Source organism: Zonotrichia leucophrys, chromosome 10 (genome assembly GCF_028769735.1).
Source record: "Zonotrichia leucophrys gambelii isolate GWCS_2022_RI chromosome 10, RI_Zleu_2.0, whole genome shotgun sequence".
Taxonomy (NCBI): Eukaryota; Metazoa; Chordata; class Aves; order Passeriformes; family Passerellidae; genus Zonotrichia; species Zonotrichia leucophrys.
In genome coordinates this window covers 15825076-15850730 of record NC_088180.1, presented here as the reverse complement: position 1 = coordinate 15850730, position 25655 = coordinate 15825076, and the positions used below count along the sequence as shown (strand labels likewise).

Genomic DNA, 25655 nt, shown 5'->3' with positions numbered 1-25655 from the left:
CCTTGTGAAAGTCTAATATGGAAAGTTTTACCTTCAATAAATGTTCATGAAGGAAGGAAGACCATGGTCTGGAGCTGGAAGTCTGTTTTACTCTTTGTTAGAGAGATTTCACCATTTTTCTAGAGGTGAGAATTTAGAGTCAGCCTCTGGACACAGGGCAAGGTCGTGATTCTGCAAATTGAGTTATGCATTTTGTTAAGGGGGAAGGATGTATAGCAAAGGAAGAAATAGAAAACCATTATAAAAATAATTAAAGTGAGATGGATTCAAATCTATTTATGGTCTAATTTTCACATCTACAAAGTGTCCAGAGTGAAGACCTAAAGAGAGCCCCTCATGTCTGCATCTGGTGCATTCTTACATTCTGTGCCCAGTTGTCAGATTAGTTAGGGCAGGTCAGTAACTGTCTCACAAAACACTTTTTAAAATCAGGATTTACCCCTGTGACACTTTTTTGACCAATTTGTCAAGTTACAGCTGAATTTCCTTAGGCAAAGTGAGACTCTCTGTTCCACTGTGTTTGAGATGCTCCAAAAGAACCAAGGTGGATGTGGCAGAGGCTGCCAGGTAGGATGGAAAAATGGAAAAATGCAGCCTTAGAGGACAGCAGCCAGATGCCAGCACAAATCACAGAGTATTCAAAGAGCAGCAGACAGCAGCAATAAAAAGAAAGGTAGAAAATGCCAATTTTTTTTTTTTTATAGTTTGGAGCTCTTGGGTGACCTGTGCAAAATGTGCTGCTCATAATTATGTCCCCAGTCCATTTTGCAGAAGTCAATGCCTGGACATGCTGGGATATCTGGCATAAAAATTTATTCTTCTGTACACACAAATAAAGTGGCAGTGGGATATTTTACTGTAATCACTCTGAGGAATACTGGCATGAGACGTTTCAGAGCGGGTTTCAGCTCCAGATTGTCGAAACTAACAATAATTTCTGTAATTATTTTATATTAATTATAGGTCATCTACTAATATCTTTAATTAATTAATGTTCTAATGTGATTATGTAATTTATAGTTACTGTTGAAAAAGGTTAATTTGTCAAGAAAGACACAAGGTAAACAGAAATGTTATTAAAACCCTGTATAAACATTCAATATAAAACTTGAACTAAACTAAAAGCAGAAGTGTAAAGAAATAAATGCTTAAACCTCTTCATATATACAGCCATCTATCCAGTGGAATTTCACAGAATGGTTGGATTTCTTACAGGGTTTTTTCTCTCCTTAGAAATGAAAGATCAATGCCTTTTTGTTTTTTTTTTTTTTTTCCAATGAGGATTTTATTCCAAAAAAATTAATTTTCTTATATTTTTGAAGAAATCATTCCTTTTTCCAACATTTTAGCCTAAGGAATTTTTTAAAAATATGTTTAAGTTATTCTTTCATTTACATGGGAAACTTAGGAAAAATGTAAATGAAAAGACAAGGATTTATCAGTCACATTTTTGTAAACAAAGTTTAATTTTGAAGTCTTTGAAATTTAAGCATTTTTTTCTCTCCACCATATAGATATTTTCAATGAGTTTGAAATTTACCTTATGATCAACCTTAAAAATTATATTTACCATTTTCTCGGCTGAATTTCCCAATGCCACAGATCTTGGGAAACCAGAATTACCTTGGGTAGGATTCAGAGACCATTCACAGAGCTCCTTTCCTTGTTCCAGGTGGGCTTTTAGCCCTGAAACCCTTCAGATCCCCTTTTCCCAAGCTATCTTAGAGCCACTGCCAGGTTTCTTACATCTCTACTTGCTGCTGGGTCTCACAGACTATTTTATGCCTGAGTAACTTGGGTCAGCAGAGTATTTCTTTCTGAACTCACTGGAATTGCTCTTATTTGATTAAAACATGGCAGCTGCTGAAGTTCTTGGGAATTCTCTGAGGGATGTTGCCTCTTCCTACAGGTTTGTGCAAAGCCAAGGGTGGTTTGGGCTGGGATGGAGAAGGGAAAGAGGCAAACAAGTGACAAGAAATCAGAGCCACGATGTTAAACAGGTGTAGTGGGATCAGAAGCCATCCCTAGTGTTCATTACTGGCATATGCTATAATACCATCAAATTATTTCAGCAACCTGATGTGAGAATGGGGTGTGGGGTGGAAATTTGCAGATGGTAACAAGGGCAAAAAATGCCGAATGAATTTTAAATCTGCACAGCGTAACATTTTAGCATCAAAGTGAGCATTTAGTACCAAATACCATTAATTAACATTTCCATGGGCTTTTTATTAAATGCTTGCTCAGCAAGTCAAGTGTCTTTCAAGCTCGGAACAGCTGTGAATGTATAAAAATATATTGACACAGATATATTCATGCATGCAAATAAATGTATTTCTTTTCGTTTGTTGTGAATGATTGTTATTATATTATAGGGTTTTAACAAGTTAAAAACTGATTTGCATTATCAATCTGAGCAGCTGAAAGGGGGTTGTACATGAATACCTGTCTACCTGTCTGTAATCACTCTGTAGCATCTGGTCCCAGCTCATTCCCTGTTTCCTACTTGTTAGTAACTCACTCAAGGCAGGGAGAATAAGCCTTTACCCAGATTTAACTTTCTGCATCTCTTTTAAGGCTATTCAGGTACTCATTTAACAGCAGCTTTCCATCCAGAAAAGTTGGTCAATGCCATAAAAAGGGCATAAATTAAGTTTAAAGTAGTGCATTGCAGTGAACAGTCCTACAGTACGTGCAGTACTTACAGCTTAATCATCAGACCCAGTCAGCAATCACCTGATAGCTTTTGTTTTTACCCTGTGATAGCAACTAAATTAATTTGTTTCCTAATAAAATATTTCAGGATGTTGAGAAAACACAGATAAGTAGACAGAATCCTTATTAGGATCATCAGTATTAACATAAAATCCTTTTGTGCTCATTAAGGAAAATACAGTCAATTTAATTAATGCACATTAATCCCCAGTTGACATTAAAATCAGCTAAAAAACAACACTGATATAGATTATTAAAATGAAAGTGTACAAGGTGGCCTCTATAGGAAGAAAATAATTCCTGAAGACCCAGGGCTCCCTTATTTTTTATTTTTTTTCCATATGGAAAATGTAATCTGGTTGCCTGTCCGCTACTCTAAGGAAAGTTTGCAGCCGCCAGAGGTTTTCCTGTGGGACTCAGGGGCAGAGAAAGAAAAGTGCTGGAGACAAACATCTGTCCCACATCACTGGGGGGATGTGGAAGAGCCCTCTGTCATCCTTACACTGGTCCTTGCTGTGTGCAGTAATGGGTTTGGCAGACCCTGAGCTGGGTTATTTTCAGACTATTGCTAAGCCTGAGGAGATGCTGCTCACCTTCTTTATCCCATGTGAGATTTTTGCACTTTGCTGCCCTGGCCACGATCCAGCAGCGTGTTAAGACATGGCATGATCCCCCAGTGGGTGTGAGCTCATCCCTGCTCAGCAAAGCCCAAACATTTGCTTTGAGGCATGAGGTGCCTCAGCGAGGTCACTGAGATCCCTCGTGTGGCATCAGTTAAGCCGGTGCTTGAGAGCAGTATCGTAAAAAACACCTGAGTGACTCAGGTGTGTGTCACACTGCTCTGACAAAGCACTGGAGGTGTTGAGGCACCCAAATCTCCTGAGCCTCACATGTGTGTTCAGGCATATCCTGTGCCTGGCTGTGTGGGTGCCCATGCAGTGCCCTGGCTGGGAACAATGCAGGTATTTGAGCCCCACCTGATTAGGAGATGTTTGCTGGCACACTGGCAGTGCCCAGGGACCTCTCAACCCATGGGAAAGCTCTGCCAAGACCCGGCTGCTATGGGTGAATTTTCAGGCTGTCCTCAGGGATTTATCCCAATAAGGAGTGGGAATCCAGGGGGATGTTGACTGAATTCAACATCCAGTTCCATTCCTGTATGAGCTGGAGGGATAACTGGGGAGTTTGAGGGCTGGGATTTGCAGCAGTGATGCTTTAGGTACCTGAAAGCACAAGGGATTCCAGCTTCACCCAAGAAGCTGGAATTTCCTGCTCTCCTTCCTTGGTGCTGACTCTGACCACTGAGACAGGGAGCCACGCTCATGTTTGCATTACCCCTGGCCCCGTTTTTCTGCAGAATGCAGCCATTTCAGGAGGAACTGATGGAAACGTGACCCATTTCTCTTCATTTCCCAGCAGAGATGGAGAAGGAGCTTATGTCCTCTCAGACAGAGGAGAGGACCTTGAGAGTAGATCACCATCTCTCTGGGGCTGGTGTAGCCCTTGGAGGACTGATGGAAAGGCAGGGAAATCAAACCTTCCAGCAGGTCAGTCCTCTTTCTTCACCCAGCTCATTTTCTCTTTTAAAGACCCGCTGCAGCATCATTTGAGAAAGGCTCAGGGAAAAAAGCAGAAAACACCAAACTGTTCAGCCCTGCCAAGGGATTGAGAGCCCTAGACCTGCCCAAAGGCAAATTCCAGGCACTTGCCAGGCTTCAAGGGAAAAAGCTGCAGTGCCTACAAATTCTGGTTTTATTTTGACCAGCAGCTGCACAGGCATTTTGAGAAGCCACATTTTGGACATGGGTGTGTAAGTGCCTCTGTACACTAGTAGATGTTGCCTTTGAAAATTGGTTTTAGATGGCTCTGCAAATATTGTCTTCCTAGTTTTTTTGTTGAATGGGGATTGAAATAATTTTCTGATAGAAGGTGGGTGCTGAGGAGAGATTGACCTTCAATATGTAGCTTAGTTTTCAACTGAAGATGGCAGAAAAGTTTCCTGAAAGAAGAAATGTAGTAAGTTTTGGTTTAGAATTCTTGCGTGTGTAGCAAAAAACAATTCATTTTCATAGAATGTAGGGTCAATAATATGTAGCTCTCATCCTGGACACCAATATTGCTAAAATACCATTTAAGGCACAGCAGGTCTTATTTAAGGTAGTGAGTTTTGCCACTGATTGTTTGGTTACGCTGCACTTGGTATTTCTTCATCAGTACCCGGTGGTTTTATTTTGTACAGCTTTTAAATCCAGAGAGACAATTTTTTTTCCTTTTCCTCCAGGATTTTTGTCTCTGTTAGAACCTCATGCCCTCCCTTCCCTATTGATTACACTCACAGACTCTTATCTTCAGCTTATAACTTATTTTATTAACTACTTTAGAAAGTGAAGATAAAACATGAAGGAGGAGAAAGGGAATTGTGTGGTTATCCCATGAACAGGGAGGTTTTATTTTTAGAGCATACCTAGGTGCTAACAAAATAGAAGAATTATTTTTCTTTTTAATGGCATGACATGTTCCAAACTATGATAAGGTTTTGGGCTAATTAAATAAGGAGTGAGGTCTGTTAATGTACAGTTTTTATGATAGATGTTAGCATGTCGAGTCTTTCCTTCTTTTTGCTTCATATTTTAAAGTTTCCTTTCATGTGTGTGAAAAATGAGTAAAAGTGTCAAGTCTTATCACACCTGACCTTGCTTTTTGGCTAGCCTCTTTCCCTTATCTATCGAACACATTACTCTCCCCATCATAACGTGGTAGTGCAAACATCGCAGCTGCCCGGCAAACATGACCAAAGCTACCTTTAAACTACCTCTAGACTCTTTAAACTCAACTAAAAGGCTGATTAGGTTCCACCTCTTTGGTCATTATCTCATTCCGATAGCCACGCAATGAAAAAGCAATCTAGTAAAAAGCTCTCTCCTAGGAAAGCTAGTTAAAGTGTGTGCTTGCTCAGGACGGTGTACTTAAAGAAAACAATTTATTCGTTCGTCAAAACCAACTGTGTAAACTAGTTTAGCTGTTTGCCGAGGCTTGGAATGAACAAACGTTGTTGTTTTCCTCCCACAGCCCCTCGGGGAGGGGGGTTCGGAGCGGCTCCGGCCCCGGCGCGGTGCGGGGGGTCCCGCACCCTGCCCGACACAGCCGCTGTCCCTGCCACAGGGACAGCCGTGCCCTGCCCCGCAGCCCACGGAGGGTGCACCAGCCTTTTCCAGGGCACGGAGAGCCGGCACCCCCGCGAGAAAAGCGCTGGGAACCCCCGGCCGCGCTGCATCTCCCTCCGGCTGATGCTCGCCCCGGGACTGCCTCGGAGGTGCATGACCCTCCCCGTGCTGTTTGATCCGTTCTCCCTCCCCACCTTCCCGGGAATTATCTTCCCTTTTTTTCCCCCTAAACAAATTTAGAAGGAAGAGATTAGCCCGGGGAGGGAGAGGCTGGCTGCGAGCCCGCAGCCGGCGCTGGAAGGGAACCACAAACCTTTCTCGGGCGGTGTTTGCTCGGGTTCCTTTAGCAAGCGCGGCACAATGGCAACTATTCAGGAATCAGTCAATATGACCTGGCACTAACAAGCCCTAAAAACATATATGCTTCATTCTCACAGAGACTAGGAATCATGTTTTTAAGTGGGATTTAGTTTACTTTGTCAACAGAACAGGTAATGCGGAAAGTCTCCGCTGCGGAGTAAAAGCGCTCCCCGTGCCCTCCTCCAAAAGAGACATTTGGACCATAAAACCGCCTTTTATGAAGAGGACACAGCACAGGTGATCCTAAGTGACAGGGTTTTCCCAGAGTAAAATTAATCTGGGCAGGAGAAGCGCCCTGGGAAATCTGTCCGCCTCCCCCGGGGGAGAATCCCGAGGGCTGAACGGGACGAGCTCACATCGGTACCGGGAACGTGGGCAGAGAGAAGGGCCCTGGCCACAAAAGGGTTACGAACCCGGCGAGTGGAGCCATTTGTCACCAGCACCCACCAGAGGAAAAAAAAAAACACCAAAAAAAATTACTGATTAACGTGATCTGTCAATACGCCTCTGCCCCGCGGCACTGCGGGACTGGAGCCGATCCATTAGCTGGCACCTCCTTTGCCATCTCCCTCACCTTGGCGAGCCCCTGCATCCCTGGCCTGGCCCTGAGTCATGGGCAAACATCACCGGGTGCCAGGCTGTGCCCGGGGTACCCGCCCGGGCCGGGCCCGCACCCAGCGCGGGGTCAGCCCGGGGCCGGGGCCTCCTGCGGGACCAGGGTGCAGCTCCAGAGAGTAAATGGGGAGATCCCCACGTCTCCAAAAGGCACAGACAAACCAGAGGGGAAAAAAGGAGAGGCAGCTGGGGGGCGAAGACTTGTCCCGCAGCGCATCCCTGACCCGGCAGGAGGAAGGGGTTAAAAATAGAAATAATTATTCTTTCTTTAAAAAAATATATATAAACAAGCAAACAATATTGGAAAACGTTGTTTTCCGTAGCAAAATGTGGGTGCACGCAGGATAAACATGAAAAAAAATAAAAATAAAGCTTTAATGAAAGCTGCCCGGGATGCCCCGCAGCGGGGCTGGGAGGGGAGGCGGGCCGGACCCGGACCCGCATCTCGGCCGGGGATGGCCGGGGATGCCCCGCTCCGGCCCCGCTCCGACCCCGCCGCTGCCCGGGCAGCACCAGCAGCACCGCTGCGGGCAGCAGCCGCCGGCATCCAGACCTCCCCGCGCAAATTAATTCATCACAGAGCTTGTTAAACAATTTGCAAGGCGTTCATGATGTGGATTGTGGGGTGGTTGAGGGGTTTGGGTTTTTATTTTGGTGAGGGGGGATGATGGGTGTTTTGTTTTTATCTCCTCTCTGGGGCCAAACAGCAGCTGGCAGCCAAAAGACTTTGTGAACTGTTTCATTTGAGGAGAGTGAGGAGAAAACTGACGTCTGACTCTCTCCGCATTTTAAATATGCTTGAATATAATTGACCGACTGCCGCTATGGAGCGTTTGACGTGCGTGGTGGTGCTGCGCCCGGGTGCTCCGAAAGTCCCAGGAAATGCTCATTTGCAGGAAGAACTTGTTAAAAATGAAGGGCTCGGATTAAATGTAGAGGCTAAAGGCGTTTGCGTGTGCCACCGCTCGCATCACGATTCTGCAAGCGCTCCTCCACCTCTCCCCGTACATCAAATTTTTAGTTCAGAAAAGCCTGGTAGCTGTGCGGTACTGGCTCAGAGAAACCCCTCACTGCATTGCACGAAAACCTCCTCTGTGCTGTAGGACCTGCTGTGTTAAATTATGATCCAAAGGCTGTGGGGTGGGAACAATCAATCAGAATACCTGGGGTAGTGTGTAATGTGTGTGCTCTTGCCAGCGGGAGCAAGCGGCCCCTGAACACAGTCCCCCAGCAGGTTAAATAAATATGATACTATAGACAAACCGAGAGGATCACATGGCCGCATCAATCAGCTGTTGATAAAATACAATCTTCCTTTAATACACGCTGGGAAAGTTATTTAACACTTACAAAACCTGAATTCAGTGCTGTTTCTTTTAGTAAAAGGGGAGAAAAATATTCTTTGAAAGTGCAACTCTTCTTAAAAGGCACGGAGAGGTGACAGTTGCATTTTCCTGGGGGATATAATAGACAGCTTTTAATGAAGCCACAGACACTGTACAAAGTACGTGAGCCACGATGCTGGAAAAGTACAGAAGCTGTTAAAAGAATAAGTCAATGTAGAAGTGGCCAGAGTCGGTTCCTGGCTGCGCATTAGGGTTTATTTCCTTTTCATTCATGATTTCACAACCCGGGTGGCTAAAAGGCTCCCGAGAACTGTTTCTTCTTGGCATGCAATTAGGGACGAGCCGCTCCAAGGAGGAAGCGACCGGGGGTTCTCCCCTCCCAGCTCGGCATCTCCCGCAGCTGCCGGACACTGGGAGCGGCTGGAGAAGCGGCGGACACGCGGCTGCTTGGATTTTTCTGAGAAATTGTCAGATAAATACTAAAATATTAGAATTTCCTTTTTAAAAAATCAGTAGTCCCGGGTATTTATTGAAATAAAAGTTTTTATAGGGGCTGATCACAGGAGTTTTGGTTTGATTTTTTTTTAATACAGGAAGGAATGGGGCTCTCGGGGTGCAATGTGTTTCCCCCCTCTCAGGTGGGAAGTTTTGCCTGCCGAGATAAAAAGAGTTGTACGCTTTGGGATTATCGCCCATTTGTTAACTACCTACTGAAGTGTCCCTTTGGAATTCCCTTCCCGGTGCCTTGTCCCACTTCCCCAGCTGTGTCCCCCTCCCCGACAGGCCCCGCAAATTTTGGGGGGTTTCCAGCCCCTCTCCTCCCACCTGCAGCTCCGCAAGGCACGGGAAAAGTGATCGCCGAGCCCCGGGGAGACACGGCATAAATCACCGGGCAGCCCAAACCTCCGTGGGGAAAAGCGGGAGGAAATTCTGACAAGGTTTCCCCTAACAAATGGAGATTAATGCCCGCTGTAAAAAGAAAGCGGCTGGAAATGATGTTTATACAAGAAAAATCCTGGAAACAGGGGAAAGACTGGAAAAACCCCAAAAGCCCGGCAGGCTGCCGGTCCGGGGCTGATGTCAGCCAAAAAAAATACGGGGCTGAGAAGCCAAGAAGGCGTTTGATTCCCGGTGCTCTCCTCCAAAGAGAGAGCCCCAGGGCCAACGTGGGCATCGCGGGGATGCCCCGAACCTCGCGGGTTCCGCCGGGGCTCCTCGGAACGGGGGGAAATCAGCGGGAAATCCCAAATCGGGACGGGACAGGACATCCAGGGTGGGTGCGACCATGGGAAAAAGCTGTGCCCGCAGCCGAGGTGGGTGGAAAGGTGCCCGCAGCCAGCGCAGAGGGGATGCGGGCGGCTCCGCGCCTCGGATGCGTTTGGGAAGTTGCGCTAAAGAGCTCGGATGCTTTTGGGAAGTTGCACTAAAAAGCTCTTTACCTGCGCCTGCCACCCTTAAGCGCTCTCCAGGGGCTTGTTGGGCAAATGTAATGGCAAGGCCAGGGGGTCTTGTTTGGCTAGACGTGGGGACATTTGTCATGGCTGACCTGTGAACTTCAGCTTCTGAGCCCAGGACTGTAAGGAGAGGCTCGGGCTAATGTAATAAAGCGAGAGAGACAAGAGGAAAGGCCTATCTTGCCCCAGGGCCACCACATGTTCACTCCGTTTTACTGTCAGTGCTACATGGAAGCTGTGGCTTCATTTCATATTCTATTAATATTTACAGCGGCGATTGAATTTCCCATTACAAAGTTCACCATGCACGCACTGCTAATATGAAATATTAATAGTATTGTGCGCATTATGAAAATTCTTATTGTTAAAAAAATATTATATATATGTATATACCGGGCAATTTGCACTGTTAACTTCATTTACTGTGCCTACCTGGCACAGAGGGCACCCGCAGCCCCTATCCCCACTAGGAGTGGCCCGGGTGGCACCGCAGGAAGCAGCGTGACCCTCTCAGTGCCACCTCCACCCATGGGCTGAGTCATTCACTCGTGCAGGGTCACGTTTTCCATCTGCTTTGGGACATCCTGAGGACAGGAGATGCCCAAAGCAGCTTCCCCCCAGTGAGGGATGGGGCCGAGGAGAATCAGGTGGCTCCGATGGTGACAGAGGGGTTTTAAGTATTTTTGACTGCTTCTCCCAGCTCGACTTTCCGAGGCGGTTTGAAGCCCAAGCAAAGCCTGAGTGTCTCAAAGATGAGCAATCAGGCATCACCTTACTTTGCAGACCGCAACTGAGTCACTTCTCAGTCGCTGCTCAGGGCGGACAGAGAAATCCTATCTCCTGTGAAAGGAAAATTGGCCGCCGGAGTCCCAAAAGTGCCCCGAGCATCAACTGAAATGAAAGTAAACCGATAATTTCCAGATCGCGTGGAAAACAGAGGGGTATCGAATTTAAGCACCGCAAGCTCAGCCCGGCGGGACGAGCCTGTCCTGGAGCACTTTATCTCGCTGCCCAGGTCATTCTGCTCCTTTTTATTACTTTTATTTATCATTCTGAGCACAAGCAGCATTTCCTTTCCCTGCATCACAAACCTGAACGTTCGTAGCAAAGCATAAATTTGCCATTTGTGTGTGAGGGAGGTGCCGGGAGAGGAAAGTCTGGGGGCTTTGGGGAGCCCCGTGTGCAGCATCCACAGGTGTTTAATATACTAGGGAGAAAGTTGCTATAACTGGGTATTGAGATTTTTTTTTCCTTGAGATAAATCTTCAATTACTCTGATGCCTGTCTGGAACTCATATTCGATTAAAAAAAAAAAAAAAAAAAAAAAAAAAAAAAAAAAAAAACCAAAGAAAACTCCAAAAAAAACCAAAACCCAACCTTGTTTTCCTTCAGGTGGGGATCTGTATTGATTTACCCGGGTATTTACTCTCTGCTGATTGCAGTGAGAAAAAACCAGCTCTAGAGTCACTCACTTCACCTTGAATCCTCGGTGAAGGTTGTGTTTGAGCTGGGAGTGTTCCCACCTCCCTGCTCCCTCAGATTCAGTTTCCCCATAGCTCTGGGCCCTGGCTAAGGGGTTTTCTCTGGCTGATTTTGGCCGTGGGATGTAACCAGATGCAGAAGGAGCTCCCTGGGCAGCTGTGGGTGCTGCGGATGTAGGGACAGAGAGCTGTTAGCCAGTAGATCGTGGTGGCTCCTCTGTTTTCCCGAAGCCTCTCCCACGCACCAGGAGTAGATGCTATTTATGACTCCTAATAGATGTGGATTAAGGTAATTTAGGAATCCTTGGGTTCGTCTCTCAGCTCGGGGGGATGACAGGCTCTGGGAGGTATGGATGGGTGACATTTCCACCATGAGATCCGTCCTTCCCCCTCCCTGCTGCCCCCCTCCGCGTCCCCCCCTTCCAGCCCTAAATGTGTCATGCTTTGTCACATCCTCTGCGTGTGTGTTTTTAGAGAACATTTGAATAAAAGGCTCGATGCCAGGTATTGGTGACACAGTGGGTGGAATTTGCAGCCTTTCCACAAAGAGTTGGAAGCCTCCATTTGCATAAGGTCAGGGTACAGCTTCTCACAGAACTTTAGCAGCATCTCTGTCTCTTAGCAACACTCTTGCACTCTTGGTCCCTGCATTAAATTGACTGGTCCTTTCCTTTTCTTCCTTTCATAGGGAGGCTTACAATAAAATGTCACCCTTCCAACCTGTGCCTGTCACCCAGTAGGTCATCTGTTTCTCTTACACCTCCTCCCCCCCACCACCACTTCATCTCCAATTAGGGGATGAGATTATTCATTTGGTGGATTCCCAAAACTGCTTCATTTTTTATTTTGTTAATTAATATTAATAACATTTCTCCCTTTGTATTAATAAAAAGGAGCCCTCATAAACAGTGAGGAGATAAGGAGCAAATTGCAGGCACCTGCAAAACAATGGGATTGGAGTGGGGTAATAAGGCGAGTGGAGATAGAGAGAGCAAGGTTTAGGTCATCCTCTCCACCCATTTAGTTGATGCAGGGTTGAACTCAGCATGGAAGCCTTCAATGTGCTCAGAATATTAGAGTCACCCCTCTTGGCTCCGGCATGGGAATTGGTGACAGAATACAGATGCTGATAGGTGGTGTTAATGGAGGGTCAGGCTTGGACAATAGTATCCATCACTTGCCTCATGGCTCTGCTGTCAGATGGAGTCATTTCTGACTGCTCTATCACCAAGATTTGGGAGAGATTCAATTATTACCTTAGGCTTGGCAGCGCTAGATACAAATCTATGCCCAGAGGACTGGAAAAATCACCCTCGTCTTCTTCTCTCCCAAAGTGCTTTTTGCCCCTTCCGAAATATTTTTTTTAAGGGGGGGGAGGGGAGAGAAAAAATTTTAAAAAGGAAAATCAATATCTATGCCATTCAATCTGTCCCTCTGATAGGAATTCCTAGGGGGAAAAAAAATCAGCCAACACTTTGCTCGGCCTGACAGTCACCCACCAGCTCCATCACACTGTCAAACTTTTATGGGGAGGGTTCTGGCAGAACCTCTAAACTTTGGAGTCTGTACCCAGAATTTGTGCTTTTCTCCCGAGATTCCGAGATCTGCATCCCTGGCAGGGAGCTAAATCCCATTTCTGGGTGCCAGGGGTGAGCAGGGCACACTGCAGAGCCCCTCTTCACTCGGGGCGGCTGGGGAGATTACTTATCGAGAGCCCTCGTTAACTTTAAGAATGGGGCTAAAGGACAAACTTTAAGCGCGAAAAAAGCTCTCCATTTTCTCCTTTCTACTTTTTAAAGGTATTTAAGTGGTGATAGCCGTTTTAAATTCAGTTCGGATTTTATTCCCTGGCTCCCCGTGGCGACCTGATCCACTTCTGAGGAGGAATGGCTTGTTTTCTCTTCCACGTTATCCACCTCTTGAGTGGCGCAAATGCTGAGGTGAAACCTGGCGCTTTTCAGCGGTATTTCTTCAAAACTCTTATTCAAATGCCCCTCTCCCTCCTGGCCGTTCCTCCCGAAGCTTTCAGACACTGTAATTCCTGCAAGATAAATTCTCAGGTAATGGGTTCTGAGAAAAAGCAACAGAGGTTAGGAGTCAACTGCCTCCTCTTTAATAATTCACATGTCATATTTCTTCCACTTTGTCAAGTTGGCTAAAGAAGATGGGCAGGGCTGAGACAGGCAGACACTTGAGTTTATTATCCGAGGGCTGGGGGGACCCAGGGAAGGGCGATGCCCCCTCAGCCTTTGGCAATTCCTGCTCGCCCATGGCTCAGGGACTGAGACAGCAACCCTTGGTTTCCAGCACTCCTGCCTTCCTTCGCCCTTCCTTGGATCCCCCATCCTCCTCTCCTATTTGCCTTTAAAGCTGTTGCTCATCCCTTCGATTCTTTTGCTACCATAATTATTTTTTTAAGTGTTAAACAGGTAAATCAAAAATAAACCTCAGCAAGAGCCCGTACTTTATTTTATTTAATTTTTATTTTATCCACTGTGCTGTGATTTGTCTCCCCGAGTGCTAATACACTCTTGGGTGGGTTATTTCTCTACTCAGCTTTGTCAAACTTTTGGGACTCGCTGGCTCAGATTCGAACAGTTTTGGATAACCAAAGGAAGGCTGAGATTTAGCAGTGAGGTGAGGAAGTTTGGTTTGGGCTCTCTTCCCCCAGTGCTACAAAACACCAAATGTAGGCAAAAACCTGTCCCTGAAGGGAAAGAAACAAATTGTTCACCCTTAGGAAATTGGTCACCATTCCTTAAATGATAAAGGTCTCCAAAAAGAGTTCAAAATGTGTATGTTATAATCCGAGGAATCCCCGCTAATTTGTCGTTTCAGACGGCTTGGAGAAAAACTTCCAAGATTTTCTAAATTTGCACTTTCCTGCCTCATCCTTGACACATCCTTCCACCACATTCCCCAGCCCTTTCCCCGAGCGTGAGTGCCGATAATGTCATGTACCTGTGAAGGTGTCAGCTGCATTTTGAAATAAAGCAGAAGAAAAGGAGAAGAAAAGCAGTTCGCTGAGCCACACTGCCTGCCCTGGAAAGCGCACATACAGGTGAAAACACGAGTGACAGCAGAGCAGAAAATGTCTTTATTCTTCTGGGAGCTGCCTCCTTTCCCCTTTTACTATATTATTATTTTCCCCATGCTATCGTTTAAAGTAAAAATAGGGGTTTTTTCAACAGTCTTTCATTGAAGCAGCAACACATTTTAACTGATCTTTTGCAGTGTGGTCTCTTATGTGTGGCCATAAGTCTTATCCAGAAACAGTAAATCTGTCTTATCTGTCAGATTTTGGTAACTTTATACATGAAAGGGAAGAGCAAGCAACTTTGGAGGATTTAGAAAAAGGACTTATCAGTGTAAGCAAGGATAACAGCAAGCCCTGAGGCCCATGGGAAGTTTGCCCTTGTGATACTGGCCGGGGTTTGTTACATTTTTTGGTTAGAGGCTCATGACTTTCACCCTTTCTGCAAGCATCATTTCCAGAAACAGGCAGCTCTGCTTCGCGGTGAAGATTGCTCTGGGATTTCGTTGGGGTTTGTTTTTCCTTCCGAGAAAACCCTTCGTGTTACTGGGGCTTCAACACTTCGAAAATAAATATAAACCCGAAACGAGAGCCATGAGCCAAGGGGAAATAGCGAGCTGACATCACCCGGCCGGCGGGAGGGGAGCATCCTTCGGGAGGGATGCAGGAGCTCCGTGCTGTGATTCCTGCCTGCAGCCCTCCCTGCGTGCCTCGTGTCGTGCACAGGGGTGCTAGGCCGGCACACAGGTCACCCTTGGGCTCTTAAAGCGCACGAATGTCCCCAAACTGTCTGCGATTGTCGCGATTCTCCCTCCCTGCCCCGAGGCGGGTGAGGAGCTCCCCGCGCAGCGCTCACCTGCCATAAGGCACCGCACTACCCCGGCTGAAACTCTTCAATTCACAGTCTGACACTTCAAAACTTTTTTTCAATTATTATTATTTCTTTTCCAGACACCAGCACTTTTTTTCCTTTTTTTTTTTTTTATTTTTTTCCCTCCGTTTCCCGGGATGGGAGTTGATTTTGCCGGTGCCAAGCCGCTCCCAGAGACACCCGGCAGGGCTCGAAGGGAGAGACAGAGCCATCCTCCATTGGCAACCAGCGATGAAACGCACTTGAAAAGCTGCCAGGGAGAATTAGGATGGTAGCCCTATCCTGCAAAATCAGATGGTTTGCAGTGTCCCTGAGCAGCTGTTAAGCTCGTTGAGGGGTTTTTTTTTTTGGTTTTTTTTATTAGTATTAGTAGTATTATTTCCCGGCATATTTTTTTAACACCTGCGAAGTTTGTCTATGAGGATGCCACTAAAGACAGAAGTACTGAGCGCTTGACAGACTCCATAAAGTCCTTGGCATCCTTCTGGGTACGTGACAGGTCCGAGGAGCGGCATGCGAGAGCCGGGGGGTGAGCGCGGCCCGGCGGAGCGCCGCTCCCTGCCCGCTCCGCCTGGCACCGCGGGGCGATGCCACCCCCCTGCAGCCCGGCAGCCGTGCCCTCCTGGCCCAGAGCAGGAGAGGGACGGAGGGATGGCGTGGGGAAGCCACCTGCAGCCCATCCCTCCCGGCTCCGTCGCACACAGCGCGTCCTGCGCGGCGCAAAGGGGACAGGAGCTCTCTAGACTCGCACAGGTTTAATAAGGGGGGGGGAAAAGGAGGTTTGGTGATGTCTGCTCTTTGCTCCCCGATGAGGAGCTGCCGCTGGTAGCGGGGCTCTGTCGGGAGCCCCCGCCCCGCTCCGGGAGCTCTGCCCGGGGAGGATGCGCTGCGCTCCGGCCAGCAGCATCGGCATCCCCGGGATCAGCGGTTCGGCTCACACCCCTGGCTTCAGCGGTTCTGTTCACATCCAGACATCAGCGGTTCTGCTCACACCCCCGACATCAGCAATCCTGCTACAGCCCTGGCTTCAGCAACCCTGCTCATAGACCATCCGTGTCCCTGCTCACACCCCTACATCAGCGGTTCTGTGCACACCCCGACACCAGCAACCCTGCTCACACCCTACATCAGTGTCCCTGCTCACACCCCTGGCTTCAGCAACCCTGCCCACATCCCCGACATCAGTGTTCTGCTCACACCCCGACATCAATGTCCCTGCTCACACCCCTGCATCAGTGTCCCTGCTCACACCTCCCGTCTGAACGCATCTTCCCCCTGCCTGCCAAACATCTGCAGCATCCCCCCCACCCTGCCCCTTGATTCGCTGTTTCTTCTTATTGAGTTCTCCGAGTCTCTCTGCAACTTGTCAGAACCTGTAATAAAATGCCCTTTTCTTCGGCAGTTAAAGTCCAGAGGGCATCAGATCCATTTCCAGCTGACAGCGGAGGAGCCGGGCAGGACAGCGGCGGGAGGATCGCTTCTGTGTGCCCCAGGGGCTTTGACTATTTCACATCAAGGCACCCCGAGGGAAGCCTGTCCCCATCCTGCCCTCCTGGCTTGGTCACCCAGCACCACCCTGGGACCAAAGCTGGGGCTCCTGGGCATCCCCTGCCCTGGGGGAGCCTGCAGGTCCCTGCCAGGGAGGGCACTAAACACCAGAACATCCTCATGGCCCAGCCCAGATATGTGAATTGTTCTTATTGTTATTGTCATTTTTTTTAGTTATTTCTTATTTTAATTCTTTATTTTTTCTACTAATATCTCCAGAGTACATGGAAGATGCACAACCACTATATGATACATATATATACTATTATATATTACATACATATATATACACACATATATATGTATGTATACATATATACATACATATATACTATTATATATTATATAGAAGGCAACATCAGACACACGCAATGAATATTTGTTCCTTTTATATCCACATGCCTGTGCATTGAGAATAATGCACGACCATAAATATGAATATCTATAAGTGGTGTATATTTATGCTTGCATGCATATGTACATTAATAATCATGCACTGCACACATGTGTTTGCACAGAGAGGAGATGTATCTACATAGAAACATAAAGACACGTTTTCCTTGTGTGGTACTGCACAAAAAAATGTCCATCCTGCCCAGTCTGCCCCTCCTCTGCTCCCAGAGTTGTGTGTAGGACCAGAAAAGCATGTCAGAGTATAAGGTGTGAGAGGCCAATAAGCCCTTAAGTGGTTACACGTGATTTATTTTCCTTTCAAGCCCAGGCAAACAAATCACAAAGAGGAGGTTGGTTAAAAAACACTCTCAGCAAGGTGCTCTGTAACCCCAGCACAGCCCAGCGTGTCCTGGCACGGGGTCAGGCTGTGGGGCTGCTGCTGGGGCTGCGCCTCTGATCAACTATTTATGGCCACTGCATCTTTGCATAACATTTACTTTGCTTTCTTTAATGGCTTTCTGCACTCCTTTCCCTGCTCCTCGCTGCACACAGCCTCAGTCAGCCCCAGTGATGATATCAAGGCAGGTTTTTCTTTTTTTTTTTTTTTCTATGGTCCAGCCAAAGCGAGGTCATTCTAATAATACCCAAGGTCACTGGTGGGAGCCACCGAGTCTCCCAGTCATTTTTCATTTGCTTGCAACAGTTAATGACAGTCACAGGGATGGAGCTGGGAGCTGATGGCCATGTGATGTCACCAGCACATGCTAGGGGATTATAAGGGCAGGTACAGGGCAGGGTTGTGGATTAAAAATGATGGGGGAAAAAAATCACTATTAACTGCTTCACTCCAGCAGCTTGGTGGAGAAAAAAAAAAATAAAAACGTTACAGACAAAGGAGGGGGATTTCTTCCTCCCACCCCCCTCCAAATCAGTCCTCTAAAATGCCAGCTCAACTGCTCCATTTTTTCCTGATTTAGTGACTCAGCTGGAAGAGATCTGTGCAGTGTGTGAGGGGAGGCGCTGCTCGCTGTACCAGCTGCTGGGCAAGAGGTTGCAGAAGCAACCTTGCAATTTCCTGGGGGCGTTCCTCTCCCTCCCACCCAAATCAGGGGCCTCATCCCTTTCCTCCTTCTGCCAAGGGCAAAGCCTGTGCTGGCACCAGCAGGAGTCACACCTAGACAAGTTTTTGGAGGTGTGTTGGGGGAGTTTTTTGGTTGTTTTAACTGATATTTTCTATTCTAGCTGTCCATATGGGGAAAAAAAGAATGAAAAGGAAGCAGATCTCCTGGTTAGATCCCCCTGGTGAGGCTGCTCTGTGGCTGGGAGAGCCCTGGGGAGGTGGGTATTGATTTAACCATGTGCACCAACTGTGAGGTTCATGCTGCAAAGTGCCCCTCACACGGCCGTGGTCATCCTCAGAGCTGCCCTCGCCCCCAGGGAGCCACCCCAGGGCTCCCAGTGCTCATGTGTGGCCCCAGGTTCAAACCCATGGGCTGAAACATCACACCCTGCAAAGCCAGGAGAGTGCAGGGACCAGGGGAAGAAGCTCCACAAATCAGCTAGATACCAAATTCCTGAATAATTTAATAAATACAAACATATTCTGCTCCAAAAGGTGCAGAAGTAAGAATTTTTTAACCTGTAGGTTAACTAATAGTTTGGATAAACTGCTCTTTCTCACTGAGAAACAAACCAAAAGGAAGATAAATTGCATATTAATCTTCACTCAGCCTCTCATCATTAAGCGATTTTGTCTTAGTTATCTCATCTTATTGTATTTATTTATGAAACATGACCTTCTCATAGCCTTTGTTTCTGCATCTTTATTCTTTTCTGACATATTAACTGTAGAGTGATCATCAGTTTAATGGTTTATTACTGTCAACACATATATTTAAAAAAAAATTCCATGGAGAAAGTTGGATATCAATTAAAATCTTCATCAAGTGATTTTTATTAATTCAATGTACAAGAAAAAAACATGGCAAACCACAAGAAAACAATTACAACAGAAAACAAGTGATTGGTTTATATGACTATCTGATTTCTAAAATTGTTTTGTAGCCTCCAACCTTTTATGAAAGTCTCACTGCTGAGGTCAGTGGGCTTTGGATGGACTTCTGCTTAAAGCAGGATGGATCAGTGGAGTAAAGAGATGAGTTCAAACTGATGTCACTGTCCAAAACACCCCGAGATGCATAAACCCCACACTTTGTATTTTCTGTGTTTATCTCCTCTTAATGCTCATCCCTGCAAATAACTTTTCCTTCAGATCCTGTGTCTCCTTTGGATGAGAAGACAGGAACAGATGAGCTGGAGGCTGAATTTTGGAGCCAAACTGAGCAGTGGTGGCTGCAGTGACCCCTCTGAAGGATGCTGAACTGCAGCAGTACAATTCCAGCTCTGGGAAGTTTTGTTAAGGATCCTCAGGTGTCACCTGGTGCTTACTGTCAGAATCCAAGCCTGCTGCATTTATTTCTTTTCCCTGGGAGGACACAAACCCGTGTGCTGCTCCTCAGATGAGAAGAACGTGGCAGATCCTTCCTCTCTGCCTGTTTTCCACAGAAAGGCTCGCGTCCCGTTTGTCGTGGTTAATAGGATTAGAGCATCAGCCTTTCTGGAGGAGATTGAAATGCAGGGGAACAGTGCTACTGAGGTGTCTTTCTTCTCCTCCTGTGATGGGCAGAAGGACACACCTCCAAGCAGAGGGGATTTGTCTGGTGGGAGCAGGCAGATTATCTGTATCTAGTGAAACAAGGTGTGCATGGCAACCTTTGCCAGGGCTCAGAGCCAGAACCTACACTATAAAATAATTGTGTCACTACCTAACCAAGGCACTCTTCATGTTTCATTTATCTTTTGACTGTAATTGAATGGTTGAACAGCAAAAAAAAAAAATGTAGACAAATTCCAGCTGTATTGAGATCTGTTTCTTTCTCTGCTACCATGGCCCATCATTAGATAGTTTCACTCTCTGTACAGAAGGTCAGAGAGTATAAATATAAATTGCATTTTGCATTACTTCTAGATGAGTGAAGCTGTCAAAGCAATAATATAAGCTTTCAGTCCCACATTCTACCACTTCTTTCCCAGTTTTTGGCCAGGAGGTCATGTGCAAATTGAACGTGACAGCCCAGACGACATGTCCAACAGACTTATATTGTTAGACATTTCTGCCATGGCACTCACCACAAATTAAACCCACGTCGGACTTGGAGCTCTTCAAGAGCTGCTAACAGTAGCTCAGGCTTCTTGCAAAAAAGTTTATGTCCACGTCAAGCCTGTGCAAGAATAACAGCAACTCTTTTGGAGGATCTTGTCAAAAAAAATGGAAAACACGAGGGGAAAAAATTCTGACAGGTAAACCTGAAAGAGCTGAGCACAGTAATGCAGACTTTAAGTTGTTTGAAAGGTGGGTAAATCTATGCTGTATGTGTGTGCTCTTCACTTCTGTCAAAACTCTCTCCTCCAATCTATCATTAATATGTAATATTTGGTATTTAGTGGATATTTTTGCTGTCTGCATTCAAAAAAGGGGGACCAAACTACTAATTTTCCACCTCTTTTTATGCAAGCAAAGTTAACTTTGTGTCTGTTGATAAAACACTGTGTACAGCAGTTAAGATACTGTTGATAACTTAGAAATAACTGTATATTTATAGCATTGAAATCGGCATGGGCAGCTTCCACTAGCAGCTATTTGAATCTAAAGTCAAAATTAATTTGTGAAAGTAGATGTTACTGAATATTGTCTTTTATATTAACTCAGAGCAGAGTTTTCTACAGAACACCAGAAGGATTAAAATTGAGGTTGTTGTCTTTAGCTGGAGTCAAATCAGGTGTCAAAGTAGCTTTAGAAAGTTCTTTGTGCTGTGTACAAAGATAATGCTGAATGACAGTGAAACAAGATCGCTCTGGGGACAGAAAACCAGATTTCCAGCCCTTCACCTTTAGGTGTCTCAAAATGCAGCACGGGCTCTGAACAACTGAAAATTCTTAGCATCTGGCAGTGTCATGCTAAAGAGCTGGTGGTCTTGGTCCAAATCTTGGCAGAAAGGAGTTCACATTATAAATTACATTATAAATTACATTATCTGGCAAATCTTTGCAGCATTCTGAGCAGAGGGGCCAAGAGCTCACTTGGCACAGAACCTCCTGCTTCCCTTCATGACAGAAATGTTCTCCCTAGATAAGGGCTGAGCACGGATCAAGAAAAGTCCCTGCCATTCTTGCTTTACCAGCTTCCCATGAATGAACAAAGAACTTCATTTTCAAGGACTACCAGGGCTTTCTCTCTCCATTTTTTATTATTTTTTTCAGAAGGACTAAACTTAGAGGGAAGAGTTTGAGCCCCATCTGGTACAAATCGGTAGGGGCTTTGCAGGCTTCAGTAGAGCTACACTGATTTACACCAGATGATGCTATTAGAGGACTGAACTATCCAACAATAATTATAAAAAAAATGCCTTTGATTATGCATGTGCAACAACTATTTATGTTTACATTGCAGAGATTTGCATGTAGCACAGTGGGGAGTATTTTATCTCTTGAAAACATTGCACCAGCAGAAATAATCCACTGACATTCAAATGAGCAAAGAAATACCCGTGTTTTACCACAAGATGGACCATAAAGGATGTTCTTCATGTGTCTTTTTCGAGCAGATTTGTCAATAATCCTCAACTGCGAAGTTTATTCTAAAGAAAGAAAGATGGGACAAAAAGAAAAAGGTAAAAGTCATGTTCTGTTCCAGGTGGTTGCATTACAGATTGCTCTGAACTCTGGGTCTCGGTGCAGCCAGGTGATCCTGCACTTGGGAAAGAGGATGGGGGAACCAGGTGAGAGAAGGACATCAAAAATGCCCCACAAAAGTCAGCACCATACCTCACTGGCAGCATTCAAAGCAGATTTTCAAAGAATTTCAACCAGTTCAAATCCAGAGTGAATTGGACACAAACCTATCAAAGGCAGAGATGGAGATAATCATGTGAAAACTGGGAGATTCTGCTGAAGCACCAGCCTGGAACAGCACAACAGAAATTACCATTGGGGTAATTACACTGACATTTAAGCTTTCAAAACAGAAAATGCTTAAAATATGCAGTAATATGTTGTATCTTTGACTCACAAGAGGAAAGGGAGATGAAAGCACAGGTAATATTCCTTTGATGTTTGAACTACATACTCAGGTCTCCTGCCTTGACTTCTGGGGTTTTTTTATTTGCTAATTGTGCTTTGGTAGTGCTTCGAAGGCATTAAATTCCTCAAATTAAGGCACGTTGCCCTACTCCAGATATAGCTTTCCTCTTGAGAGCCAGGGAGAAGAGTGTTGCTGGCATTTTAAGTTCAAATGCCCAGCAGAGAATTGGAAGATCCACAGACATCATTTCCATGACCCTTTTTCACCTTTGCATCTTCCTGATGAGGAAAACCAGGAGATTCTCCCTTCATACCCAGAAGAAGTAAATTTTATCCCACATGGGAGATTGCAGAGCACTGAACTCACCTGGATGGTTTAGCAAAGACTCCATTCTCTTGTCCTAAAAACACATTGCCTCAGTTTCCCTGTCAAATGGATGTGATAATGATGATCTGCCTCTTGGGAGCACTGTGAACAGCAATTTCTGGTTTTATTAGCTCTTCCAAGATGAAGTATGTCACATAAATGGTCAGAGTTATTAAACTGGGCTTAATTAGCAAGGGCTTGATAGGAATTTCTATCATAAAAAGGTGTCTTTGAACACATGAAGGAGTTGGTGGAGTTGATCCTGGCCCAAGGCTTCCCTTCTGTGTGGCAGAGCAGCACAAGGATGGCAAAAGGGAAACCATCCCACGCATCCCACTGCATCCCTAAATGAGAGCCTAAGAGGAGAATACAAAGTGTATGCCCAGGATCAGTGTGAGACAGAAATCCCAATTAATTTCTGAAGTAAACAGGGTGAAAATGAGCTTCCCAAGAATCCTGACTGCTCAAAACAAAGTGAGAATTAAAAAACCAGACCCAAGTTCTAGCAGAGGAAACGTGACAAGGGGAACACAGGCTTAGTTGGGAGCTTTGGAGCACCAGTCAGATGGGATAAATCTACTTTTGTATCTCTGTGGGTTTGGTTTTCTCTAAAAGCAGAGCTCTATTTTGATGGCTGGTTTGAGGGAAAACTAAGCTACTGTCATTAAAACCCAAACTGTAATCCTAGCAAATTAGCCAAACCTCCAGGCACTCTGCTCACCAGAATTTCCTTACCAGAGGAATCTGTCACTTTGTCACTACAGAATGAGGCCAAATTTTCAAAGATGTCTCTGCAGTGAGACTCACAGGTCTGGTGCTGAGCCATCAGGAGATTTGCATGCACAGTTTGGGTTTCCAACATGACAATAAGAAGTTTAACTCCAAACACAACTGTGTTGCACGAGTTGCATTAAAAAAAAAAAAAACAAAGTGAGAAAAAGCCTCTTTTCATTTTCTGGGACAAGCATGAGTAAACTAAAGTGACAACTGTGCTTTTGCTTTACATTCAGGCTCCCTTTGATTTTTCGTGAGAGCTTGGACACCCAGAAGCTGCCTTCATAGGAGCTAAGCAGGAAAATAAAAGAAGTTTTAAAAACTTCTCCTGTGTTGAAATCAATGGATGTTGAGCACTGAAGGTTATGAATACAATTCTCCTGAAATTTTTTTGTGTTGATTACAAAAACTGCCTCTAGATCTTTAGGGGGGATATAGATGTTCAAGATATTAGGGGGCACAGTGATGGATGGTGATGGTTTTAAACAAAAATAGGTTAGATTTAGATTAGATGCTAGGAAGAAATTCTCCCCTGTGAGGGTGTGAGGCCCTGGCACAGAGAAGCTGTGGCTGCCCCATCCCTGGGAGTGTCCAAGGCCAGGTTGGATGGGGCTTGGAGCACCCTGGGATAGTGAAAAATGTCCCTGCCCATGGCAGAAGGGGTGCAAAGAGATGATCTTTGAAACCCAAACCACTCTGGGATCCTGTGGCTCCGTGATTCCATGGGGATGGATCAGTTCTGAGGGTGTGGGTGCAGCTCTCTGTGCCAGCAGGGACAGCAGGGCTGAGCTGGGTCACTGCTCACTCCCCGCTCCAGTGCAGGGGGCTGAGACCCTGCAGGGCACCGATGTCATGTGTGTCTGAGCAGAGCTGGGCACTTCTGGTGTGGTTACAGACATCTCTGCCTTAGTGGCACCAGCTCCTGCAGTCTGCCAGATACATCAAGTGTGCTTCTAAATCTGGTGTTTATTTTTCACTCCATTTTGCCCTCCATCAGGATTGAACCAGCTGGGCACGCAGCGCTTCTCTTTCCAATTTTATCACTAACAGGTTTTGCTATGGCTCAGTTTCTTCTGCATTTTATGTGTTTTTAAATTGGTAGATGCTTTAATGATATTTGCAGCTAATATGTCCCTCCCCTGAGCCACATCCATTGCACTTAGAGTGTTCTATCAAATATCTGTGCCAGGGCTAGAGTGTCACAGGGTTTCATCTTTTCACCCTGTCCAAAAGGGGAGTTTGGAGTGGGCCATCACAGGGGCTGCTGTCACACACTTCAGGTCACTCATTTACTTCCCAAATTAGTGCAGCCCCAAAGCAGGGTGTGCAGTCATGCAGTGACTGCTGTCCCAGTGTAAAGCGGCACAGCTGGGCACTCCAGCCTGGTCTAAGATCAGTTTTTGAAGCTGGGCTCTGCTTCCTACAAGTGTGCATTTTGTATGCACACTCATCTGTGTGTTTAAAGATAGTTCATTATTTGTTTATGTATGAATTCATTGCATAAATGTTCATGTTACGTGATAAAATAAATTTAAAACATTTACAAATTTATCAATCCAGAATCTTTTTTTATTCTTTTTTTTTTCTCCTCTTCTTTACTGAATGACTAATGAATAAATGTTTAGGGAACGTGTTTATCATGCAGAGAAAACTTGTATTCAAACCTTCTATTTATTTTTCTGTTTCACTCTGTGGATATCTTCACTGTGGGGCAATTTGTTTTTCTTCTGGGAGGATTTCTGCCTCAAAGCTTTTGGCCAGAATGTCATACCTGGGTTGGAGAAATCTTTTACAATTTAACAGAAAGAGATGTCATTTTTTAAAGCATCTTTAATTTCCAGCAGAAGAAATACATGCACATATGGGATTCAAGCTGAAACTCTCAGAGTCTCCTCTGCCAGAAGAGTTTGTTGGGGCTGAGGGTTGGACAAGTCAACCACAACCTCTTCCCTCTCGCAGGAACAACATCTGTGAGGAGGCAATGCCTGGGGTGACAGGAGAGACAGACAGGGGGAGCTGACCCTTAAACCAATTCACAGCCACCCCTTGCTTCCCATGCCATCTCCTCTAATACAAAATTTTATACTGTCCTTATTACAAATCTTGATTTTTGGCATGATTTTCAAATTGTTTGTTTGTTGGGTTTGGTTTAGTCTGTTTTTTTCTACAAGAGCTGCAATCCTTGGCATTATTTTCTGCAGCTCTAAGTAAAAAAAAACACACATCACTTTCTTAGCCCAAAGCATTCACTTTGCAGATGCCCCTTACCAGATTTGCTGTAATAAACAAATTTAATAAAATAATTTGTGTTGTTCTTGGGAAGGCTGAGGGTTAAGGAGACATTTCATGAATAAAATAATCCCTGATGTACAGATGAGCACGATCAGGAACGTA

The 25655-nt window shown here is 45.6% G+C and overlaps 1 long non-coding RNA gene across 1 annotated transcript; it reads left to right on the top strand.

Annotated features, from left to right (window-relative positions):
- Positions 1–4455: 4455 nt before the first annotated feature.
- LOC135452466 (uncharacterized) lies at positions 4456–24735 on the top strand. The gene is made up of 3 exons (XR_010441618.1): positions 4456–4525; positions 19254–20393; positions 21492–24735. It is a non-coding gene; the product is annotated as an uncharacterized LOC135452466 (long non-coding RNA).
- The last annotated feature ends 920 nt before the right edge of the window (positions 24736–25655 follow it).